Genomic DNA, 10743 nt, shown 5'->3' with positions numbered 1-10743 from the left:
CCCGTGGCGTTGCCTCTGGATGAACAGGACCCTAAACCTCGTGGTGTGGAGGGCTGGATGAACAGTCGATGGTGGAGGGGTGGCTGTGGAGGGGTGGTTGAACAGGACCCCGTGGTGTGGAGGGCTGGATGAACAGTAGAGGGTGTAGGGGTGGTTGAACAGTAGCCGGTGGAGTAGCACGCAGTGGAGGCTGGATGAATAGGAGCCCGTGGAGGCTGGAGAGGTCGACGGTAGCCCGTGGAGGCTGGAGGAGGTCGACAGTGGAGATGAACAATATCCCGTGGAGTCCCGTTTTGCGGTACGCCACACCCCTCCCGATGAACAGGACCCCTGTTTCGACCGTAGCGCTCCAACACAAGTCCGTTTCGTCCGTTTTGCGGTACGCCACACCCCTCCCAATGAACAGGACCCCCGTTTCAACCGTAGCGCTCCAACACAAGTCCGTTTCATCCGTTTTGCAGTACGCCACACCCCTCCCGATCAACAGGACCCCCGTTTCGACCGTAGGAGGTCCGTTTCGTCCATTTTGCGGTACGCCACACCCCTCCCAATCCACAGGACCCCCGTTTCGACCGTAGGAGGTCCGTTTCCTCTGTTTTGCGGTACGCCACACCCCTCCCGATCAACAGGATCCCGTTCCGAACGTAGGAGGTCCGTTTCCTCCGTTGTGCGGTACGCCAGGCCTCGTATCCATCGCCTGTTCCGTCCAAGCCCTCCCGATGAACACGACCACATATTCCGTTCCGACCCAGCCGGTTGGCTCCCCATGAACACGACGACGACGTTGTTTCTCTGTTCCGACCCAGCCATGTACGCATGCGCGAGTAGGCGTTCGAGACCCTGCCCGTACTTACGTACGTGGCCATATTATATTTCTTGCACCCTCGCCCCTGTAAGTACGTGTACACGCTACGTGCGCGCCTCTACTACGACACATGCGCGCCTCTACATCCACCAGTATATATGTACGTACACGTTCGCGACCATAATGACAACGCTACGTACGCTTCGACCAGGTGGGTCCCGACTGTCAGACACTTCCTTGCCTGCGAAGATGTAGCTGGTCAGCAGCCAGGGGGGCGAATCGTCTTTTTTTGCCCGGACGCACTTCCTTGCGTGCGAAGATGTAGCTGGTGGGTCCCAGCAGTCAGGGGGCGAATCATTTTTTTTGCCCGGACGCACTTCCTTGCGTGCGAAGATGTAGTTGGTGGGTCCCAGCAGTCAGGGGGGCGAATCGTTTTTTTGCCCAAACGCACTTCCTGGCGTGCGAAGGTGCAGCTGGTGGGTCCCAGCAGTCAGGGGGAAACGTTTTTTTCACGAAATACGGTGGCCCGTCCGGTGGGTCCCCTCTGTCAGGTGGAGGAATAATTATTTTCTGCGTAATAAGGAGGCACTTCCTTGCTGCGGCCGTGGACCCAGCTGTCAGCCTCTCCACATACAGTCCATGTCCGATGGAAGTCGTTCCTTGACCATGTTGACCACGCCGCGCCGAGAGCACCAGGGCGGTGGACGACGGTGAGGCCTTGGAAGGGGACGATGAGGAGCCAGGGAAGACGCGGCAGTGGAAGCCTGCGTGGAGAGGAGTATGAGGGTTCACTGGTTCGGCAGCGGTGTGAGGCTGCCGTCGCCGTAGGGCCTGGCCAGCGGTGGGAATAGTAGGGGGCAGTGAGGCCTCCGCGGCAGCACATCCGGTCACGGGAAGCAGGAGCATGCGGCACGACCAGCGCTGCTTTGGGCGGCTGGAGCAAGAAGACCAGATGTTGAAGAACACTACAGCCGTTGGATGGACATCGTACAGTCACTTGAGCTGGAATCGTTTATATTGACTAAGTTGACAAAGCCCTCCGTTCCCGTCGACTTTGTAGGCCCACAAGTCAGCCTCCCACAAAGGTGGGTCCCAGCTAGCAGGGGGGTATTCATTTTTTTGTGCGTAATAGGGAGGCACTTCCGGTGGGTGCGAGCTGACAGCAGGGGGAACGTTTTTTTGTGAAACATGGTGGCCCATCGGGTGGGTCCCAGCAGTCAGGGGCAAACATTTTTTTGCGAAATACTAGTGGCCCGTCCGGTGGGTCCCTGCTGTCAGGTGGAGGAATAATTATTTTCCGCGTAATAAGGAGGCACTTCCTTGCGGCTGCCATGGACCCAGCTGTCAGCCTCTTCACGTACAGTATTCTTCCGATGGAATTCGGTCGTTAACCACATTGACCACGCCACGCTGAGAGCACCATGGCGGTGGACGATGGCGAGGCCTAGGAAGGGGACGACGCGAAGCCAGGGAAGACGTGGCAGTGGATGCCCACGCGGAGAGGAGTACGAGGGTTCACTGGTTCGGCTGCGCTGCCGTCGCCGCAGAATAACAGGGGGTGTGGGTGAGTGGAGTGGAGGGATGGCCTGGCCAGTGGTGGGAGTAGTATGGAGGCGGTGAGGCCTCCACGGCAGCACAGCCGGCCACGGGAGGCAGGAGCAGGCGGCACGACCGGCGCTGCTTTGGGCGGCTGGAGCAAGAAGACCAGAGGTTGAAGAAGCACTACGGCCGTTGGATGGACATCGTACGGTCAGTCGAGCTAGAATCGTGCATATATTGACTAAGTTGACAAAGCCCTTCGTCCCTGTCAACTTAGTAGGCCCCGTCAACTTAGTGGACATCGTATGGGGAGTATTCTTTTTTTGGGCGTAATAAGGAGGCACTTCCTTGCGTGCGAAGATATAGCTGGTGGGTCCGAGCTGTCAGCGGCGGTAATGTTTTTTCCGCGAAATACAGAGGCCCTTTCGGTGGGTCCTAGATGTCAGGTGGAGGAATCACGTAATAAGGAGGCATTTCCTTGCGTGCGGACGTGGACCCAGCTGTCAGCCTCTCCACGTACAATCCACTTCAGATGCATGTGGGTCGTTGACCATGTTGACCACGCCATGCCGAGAGCACCAGGGCGGTGGACGATGGCGACGCCTAGGAAGGGAAAGACACGGAGGCAGGGAAGACTCGGCAATTGTTTCCCACGCGGAGGGGAGTACGACTGTATGAGGGTTTACTGGTTCGTCTGCCGTCGCCGGAGAATAACAGCAGGTGTGGGACTGTGGGTGAGTAGAGGGATGGCTAGGCCCGCGATGGGAGTATGGTGGGGCGGTGAGTCCTGCGCGGCAGCACAACCGGCCGCGTGGAGGAGGGAGCAGGCAGTCCCGCCGGCGCTTGTTTGTTCGGCTGCAGCAGGAACAGCATAGATTGAAGAAGCACGACGGCCGTTGATTGGACATCCAACAGTATACATGCCATCTGTGGAAAGCCTCAAATCTGTGAAAAACAACATACAACCCATCTGCCATTATTTCAAATAGTTTACAGCCCATTTGCTAATTCTTACGGGTTTTTTTGGAGCCCATATTCTTTTTCTTAGCATTACAACCCATATTGTGGCCACGGTTAAAAAATTAGACGAAATTTTGGATATGTCGGTGCGGTCTGAACTGTTTTTAATCCCAAAATTTTGAGTCACATTCAGACTGATTTTAAAAATAAATGTATATCAATATAAAATCCAATAAATTGTCCACGCATAAAAATCAATGCAATTAAAAATCTCAAGATGAAAAAAAGATATTTGAAACTAATTGCCGGTTTGATGTGTTTTAAAAATGTACAACCCATTTCGCATTACTGATAGGCCATTTTCTCGGCCAGCTGAATGAAGCTCTCCTCATCTTGAAATATTTGCAGCCCAACAGGCCTGATAAAGCGACTTACTTGACAAATCACAAAAAAACTGGGCTAGCCATTTTCAGAAAGAAAAAAAACTACTGGGCTGGTCTGTGGTAAACATAAAAGAAAAGGCTGTCTAGACAGGCCAGAGTGTCCCGCATAGCCCAGTTGACACCCTGCTTCCGTCTCAAAAACAAATTAGAGAAATGCCACTCCAATTATGGAGATTCATAAAAATGCCACTGCAATTTCCAAACTTTGAAAAATGCCACTACAATTTTTGCAAACTTTGAAAAACGCCACTGCAGTTTGCAAACTTTGAAAAACGCCACTCCAGACTTCGAAAAATGCCACTAGAAATGGCATGAAATGGCATTTTTCAAAGTTTGGAAATTGCAGTGGCATTTCTCGGAGGCATTTATCAAATTAACCCAAAACAAAAATAAATGGGCGAGCTGCTGGGTCGCTGGTGTAAGCCGCTCGTTGTGCAATTCTCTCATTTATTGACTACGTTGACAATGGCATGGGACCCAGATGTCAGAAATCCACTAGGAGGAGCCATTTTTTTATTGGCTTGAAATATGGAGGCACTTGCTTGCGTACTACCATGCCCTTGGCGGGTCCCTGCTGTCATCCTCTCCACGTACAATCATCTCCTAATTGTGTACGCATCAACTTGCTAGGCCCACAAGTCAGCCTCTAAACCCGTGGAGGACAAATAGAACCCATTTAAAAAAATAACAACCTATTCCATACGTTCAAACGGAAAGTTCAACATTCAGAGCAAAGTAACAGGTCCGATCCACATATAGAGTACTGAACTTCCACATTGACAACTGAGGGAGTTCCGGACTAGGGGGTGTCCGGATAGCCGAACTATCATCATCGGTCGGACTCCAAGACTATGAAGATACAAGATTGAAGACTTCGTCCCGTGTCCGGATGGAACTTTCCTTGGCGTGGAAGGCAAGCTTGGCGATACGAATATGTAGATCTCCTACCATTGTAACCGACTCTGTGTAACCCTAGCCCTCTCTGGTGTCTATATAAACCGGATGGCTTTAGTCCATAGGACGAACAACAATCATACCATAGGCTAGCTTCTAGGGTTTAGCCTCCTTGATCTCGTGGTAGATCTACTCTTGTAACCCACATCATCAATATTAATCAAGTAGGACGTAGGGTTTTACCTCCATCAAGAGGGCCCAAACCTGGGTAAAAACATCGTGTCCCTCGTCTCCTGTTACCATCCGCCTAGACGCACAGTTCGGGACCCCCTACCCGAGATCCGCCGGTTTTGACACCGACATTGGTGCTTTCATTGAGAGTTCCTTTGTGTCGTCATCGATAGGTTCGATGGCTTCTTCGATCATCATCAACGACGCAGTCCAGGGTGAGACCTTCCTCCCCGGACAGATCTTCGTATTCGGCGACTTTGCACTGCGGGCCAATTCGCTTGGCCATCTAGAGCAGATCGAAAGTTACGCACCTGGCCGTCAGGTCAGATTTGGAAGTTTGAACTTCACGGCTGACATCCGCGGGGACTTGATCTTCGACGGATTCGAGCCACAGCCGAGCGTGTCGCACTGTCACGTCGGGCATGATTTAGCTCTGCCGCCGGATAGTACCCTGGAGGCCGCGCTCGAGCCCGCTTCGATCCTCAATTCGGAGCCGGCCGCGCAGATCGAGGACGGATGGCTAGACATCGCCTCGGGTGCTGCAACCTCTACGGCGATAGAGCCGAACACTGACTTTGTCCCTCATAAAGCTCGTGACTCCAAGGTTCCGGACTCCTCGCCGGACTCCGAACCCCCCGCGTCCGCCCTGATCGAATCCGATTGGGCGCCGATCATGGAGTTCACTGCAGCGGCCGTCTTTCAACACTCACCTTTCGGCGACATCTTGAGTTCGCTAAAATATCTCTCGTTAACAGGAGAGCCCTGGCCGGACTGCGGTCAGGACGGTTGGGATGCGGACGACGAAGAAATTCAAAGCCCACCCACAACCCACTTGGTTGCCGCTGTCGATGATTTAACCGACATGCTAGACTACGACTCCGAGGACATCGATGGTATGGACGACGATGCCGGGCGCTGGACAACCACCTCATCGTATGACATATACATGGTGGATATCCCAAAAGATGGGAATGGCGAAGGAACAGAGGAGGATGACCCCTCCAAAAAGCAGCCCAAGCGCCGGCGTCAGCGGCGCCGCTCTAAATCCCGCCACAACAAGAATGAAGACTCCGGCACCGGAGACAATAATACACCGGACAGTGCCGAAGACAACCCGCTCCAGCAAGATGCAGCGCAGGAGGACGGAGATGCCAACCCTCATGAGAGAGCGGCCAAAGAAGAGGTAGAGGACTACATGCCTCCCTCCGGAGACGAGGCAAGCCTCGACGACGACGAATTCGTCGTGCCTGAGGATCCCGTCGAACAAGAGCATTTTAAACGCAGGCTTATGGCCACGGCGAACAGCCTCAATTAAAAGCAGCAACAGCTTAGAGCTGATCAGGATCTGCTAGCCGACAGATGGACTGAAGTCCTCGCGGCCGAAGTGCATGAGCTCGAACGCCCCTCCAAAAGCTACCCTAAACGCAAGTTGCTCCCCCAATTAGAGGAGGAGGCTTACGAACCCGCATCACCAGGAGACAATACGGCTGACCGACCACCCCATGGTCGCGACAGAGTGGCCTCTAGGCCCTTCACCAGACCCGTACCCCGGCATCGCTCGAAAAGCACACGGCCACAGGGGAACACTCCGGACTTGCGAGATATATTGGAGGATAAGGCAAGACAATCAAGATCGATCTATCGATCGCGTGGGCGTCCCACGATATGTGACGCAATCGTCGCGCCGGACACAGTAAGTCCGGCCGGGCCGAACAAAATAGACCAAGCTCCCTTGAGCTCCGTCGTGATATCGCCCAATACAGAGGCGCCGCACACCCACTATGCTTCACAGATGAAGTAATGGATCATCAAATCCCCGAAGGGTTTAAACCCGCCAATATTGAATCCTGCGATGGCACAACAGACCCCGCGATTTGGATTGAAGACTATCTCCTTCACATCCACATGGCCCGCGGTGACGATCTTCACGCCATCAAATACCTCCCCCTCAAGCTTAGAGGACCAGACCGACATTGGCTCAACAGCTTACCAGCAGAGTCAATTGGGAGTTGGGAGGACCTGGAAGCCGCATTCCTCGGTAACTTCCAGGGCACTTATGTGCGACCACTAGACGCTGACGACCTAAGCCACATAATTCAGCAGCCAGACGAATCGGCCAGGCAATTCTGGACACGTATCTTAACCAAGAAAAACCAAATCGTCGACTGTCCGGATGTGGAGGCCCTCGCGGCCGTCAAGCATAACATCAGTGACGAGTGGCTTGCCCGGCACCTGGGACAGGAAAAGCCGAAATCCATGGCAGCCCTCACATCACTCATGACCCGCTTCTACGCGGGTGAAGACAGCTGGCTAGCACGTAGCAATAGCCTCAGCAAAAATTCTGGCAGTCCGGACTTCAAGGACCGAAATGGCAGGCCGCGTTGCAACAAAAACAAATGCCGCATTAACGGCGATCATATTGAGGATACGACAATCAATGCCGGATTCAGAGGCTCTAAACCCGGTCAGCGGAAAAAGCCATTCAAAAGAACTACTCCGGGTCCGTCCAATTTGGACCGAATACTCAACCGCTTGTGCTAGATACACGGCACCCACGAAAAGCCAGCTAACCACACCAACAGGGACTATTGGGTATTCAAGCAGGCAGGCAAGTTAATTGCCGAAAGCAATGACAAGGGGCTACATAGCGATGACGAGGACGAGACCCAACCACCGAACAATAGAGGACAGAAGGGTTTCCCCCCACAGGTGCGGACGGTGAACATGATATACACAACGTACATACCCAAAAGGGAGCAGAAGCGTGCACTCAGGGATGTCTACGCGATGGAGCCAGTTGCCCCGAAGTTCAATACATGGGACTCCTGCCCGATCACTTTTGACCGAAGGGACCACCACACCAGCATCTGCCACGGCGGATTCGCTGCACTAGTCTTAGACCCAATCGTCGATGGATTTCACCTAACCAGAGTCCTGATGGACGGCGGCAGCAGCCTGAACCTGCTTTACCAGGATACAGTGCGCAAAATGGGCATAGACCCCTCAAGGATTAAACCTACCAAAACGACCTTTAAAGGCGTCATACCAGGTGTAGAAGCCAATTGTACAGGCTCAATTACACTGGAAGTGGTCTTCGGATCCCCGTATAACTTCCGAAGCGAGGAGTTAATCTTCGGCATAGTCCCGTTCCGCAGCGGCTATCATGCCTTGCTCGGATGCACCGCATTTGCAAAGTTCAACGCGGTGCCGCACTACGCATACCTCAAGCTCAAGATGCCAGGCCCTCGAGGAGTCATCACGGTCAACGGAAACACTGAACGTTCTCTCCGCACGGAGGAACATACAGCGGCTCTCACCACAAAAGTGCAATGCAGCCTCTTAAGGCAATTCTCGAGTCCGGCCTTTAAGCGGCCGGACACAGCTAAGCGCGCCCGGAGTAACTTACAACAAGACCACCTGGCACATTCCGAGCACGCGTAGCAGTGCGGCCCCAAACCCAGCTCCTGCGAAACTTTAAAGCAGGTCCTTCGCGTACACCATTATGCTCTGAAGATACCATGGGCATGGGGAGAGGGGCACGACCACGATAAACCCAGACTGCGGCTCAACCACACCAGGGGCTCTCAAGTGTGTCGTTCTTTTTTCTTTTCTTTTTACCTTTTATTTTTTTACCCACAGGACTCCATTTGTCAGAGGCCCTGTCCGGCAGCAGATCTGCCGAACTCACAATGCAACAGCCAGGAAAGGATAAAGGCTACAACGAATATACATGTGGTCTCCGTTACGAGCATTTTTATACACCAATCTGCAGCCTACCCCTGGAGGGGGACATGTTTAACAGTCCCATACCTTGCTTATCACACTATTTGTAACGTTCTGCATTCGTAGCAGCACTTATTGAATAAAACAATGCAACACCTTTTTGCTTATAATTGCATTTCCTTTTCATACATATGTTCATCCACGACATATTGCATCCGTACACTTTGGTACGGCTAATACACACCAGGGGCTTATGTTCCCCGCATTATGGTGTGATGAGTCTGAACACTTTCACAAGTGCGGCACCCCAAACTTATAGCACTATATGCATCGGCTCCGAATCATGTCTTGGGTCAATAGTTGGGTTTGCCTGGCTCCCATGTTTTGGTACCTTACGTTCCATTATATCGGCTAAGGTAGCACTTGGAGAACCACTACGATTGCGCCCCAGTTGAGCTGGGTTAACGCCTCAGTGGAGAATGCTAAAATTGACCGTCATGATGAGGCGAGAGCCGGTCGCTGTTCGAGAGGTTTTTTGCGAGTCCTTAAAGACTTATGCCGCTTAGAGCGAGGAGCCGGATACTGTCCGGCCAAGGCATGGATAGCGCCCCAAATTCGGCCTTCCGAAGACTAGGGGCTTCGCCGAAATTTAAAATTATAGAATTCTATGGCTAAGTGAGAGTGTTCAAGCATTATAAGTCCGGTTGCCTTGTTCGCTGTGTCGAGCGCCTCCCTAGATGGACCCAAAAATGGGAACAAGAGTGCTCGAGTTTATCCCGAACACCCCAGCACTCGTGGCATGGGGGCTGAAGCCGATGACTTGCCATCTCTCAGATTTGATAAACAGCCGCACAAAAGGTAATATTTTAAATTAACAAGCGTTGCTTAGCGCATATGAACCAAGTTTTCAGCGCACAGGAAAACAAGATGCGAGTCTACTCAAATATTACATCTTTGGAGCACTCACCCGCAATAGTGCGGGCGCCCTTCAACACACTCTTATAATACATCTCGGGCGTGCGATGCTCCTTGCCCTCTGGTGGGGGGTCCGTCACAAGCTTCTGGGCATCCATCTTGCCCCAGTGCACCTTTGCACGGGCAAGGGCCCGACGGGCACCCTCAATACAGGCGGAGTGCTTGATAACTTCAACCCACGGGCACGCATCCACCAGCCGCCGCACCAGGCCGAAGTAGCTCCCAGGCATAGCCTCCTTAGGCCACAGCCGAACTATGAGGCCCTTCATGGCCTGTTCGGCCGCCTTGTGGAGCTCGACCAGCTGCTTCAGCTGGTCGCTAAGGGGCACTGGATGTCCGGCCTCAGCATACTGAGACCAGAAGACCTTCTCCGTCGAGCTCCCCTCCTCGGCCTGGTAGAATGCGGCAGCATCGGACACGCTGCAAGGAAGATCTACGAACGCTCCTGGAGAGCTCCGAATTCGGGTAAGCGATAGGTAATTAACACTCACATGCTTACTTTGCATGAAAAATGCCTTACCCGCTGCTATTTTCTTTACTGCCTCGATCTCCTGGAGGGCCTTGTAGGCTTCGGCCTTAGCGGCTTTGGCACTCTCAAGAGCCGTTGCAAGCTCAGACTCTCGAGTCTTCGAGTCACGCTCCAGGCTCTCATGTTTCTTCACGAGATCCTGGACCTCTTGCTGTACCTCCGCCACCCGCGCCTCCTGTTTCTCTCGCTCGGTGCGTTTCGCAGCCGCATTGCGTTCGGCCGCGGCCACCGCCTCTTTCAGGGTCGCCACCTCGTTAGTGGCCCCTGCAATACCCAAGTTATCCTTGTCATTTTTCTTGCAACCAAATCCTTTTCTGTAAGGTACAATTTTCATAAGGTATTACTCACCTTCTTTTTCCTCGAGCTGCTTCTTGGCACGGTCGAGCTCGTTCTCGGACCGCTCGAGGTTTTCCTTCAACGTATTGACCTCCGCAGTCAGTGCGGCGGAGGTCAGCAGCACAGCCTGCAATCCCATATTGACATATTTTCATGACTCTTGCGTTTATCTTTCTAAAGATCCTCAGTCCGGCTTTTCTTTCCGAACACCGAACCGAGCATCAGCGGCTACTGTCTATGCGGTACCATTTTACATATATTGAAATTCTTACCTCAAAGCCTGTTAGAAGGCTGCTGCAGGCTTCGGT

Source organism: Triticum dicoccoides, chromosome 4B (assembly GCF_002162155.2).
Source record: "Triticum dicoccoides isolate Atlit2015 ecotype Zavitan chromosome 4B, WEW_v2.0, whole genome shotgun sequence".
Classification (NCBI taxonomy): domain Eukaryota; kingdom Viridiplantae; phylum Streptophyta; class Magnoliopsida; order Poales; family Poaceae; genus Triticum; species Triticum dicoccoides.
This window is presented reverse-complemented; position numbering follows the sequence as displayed.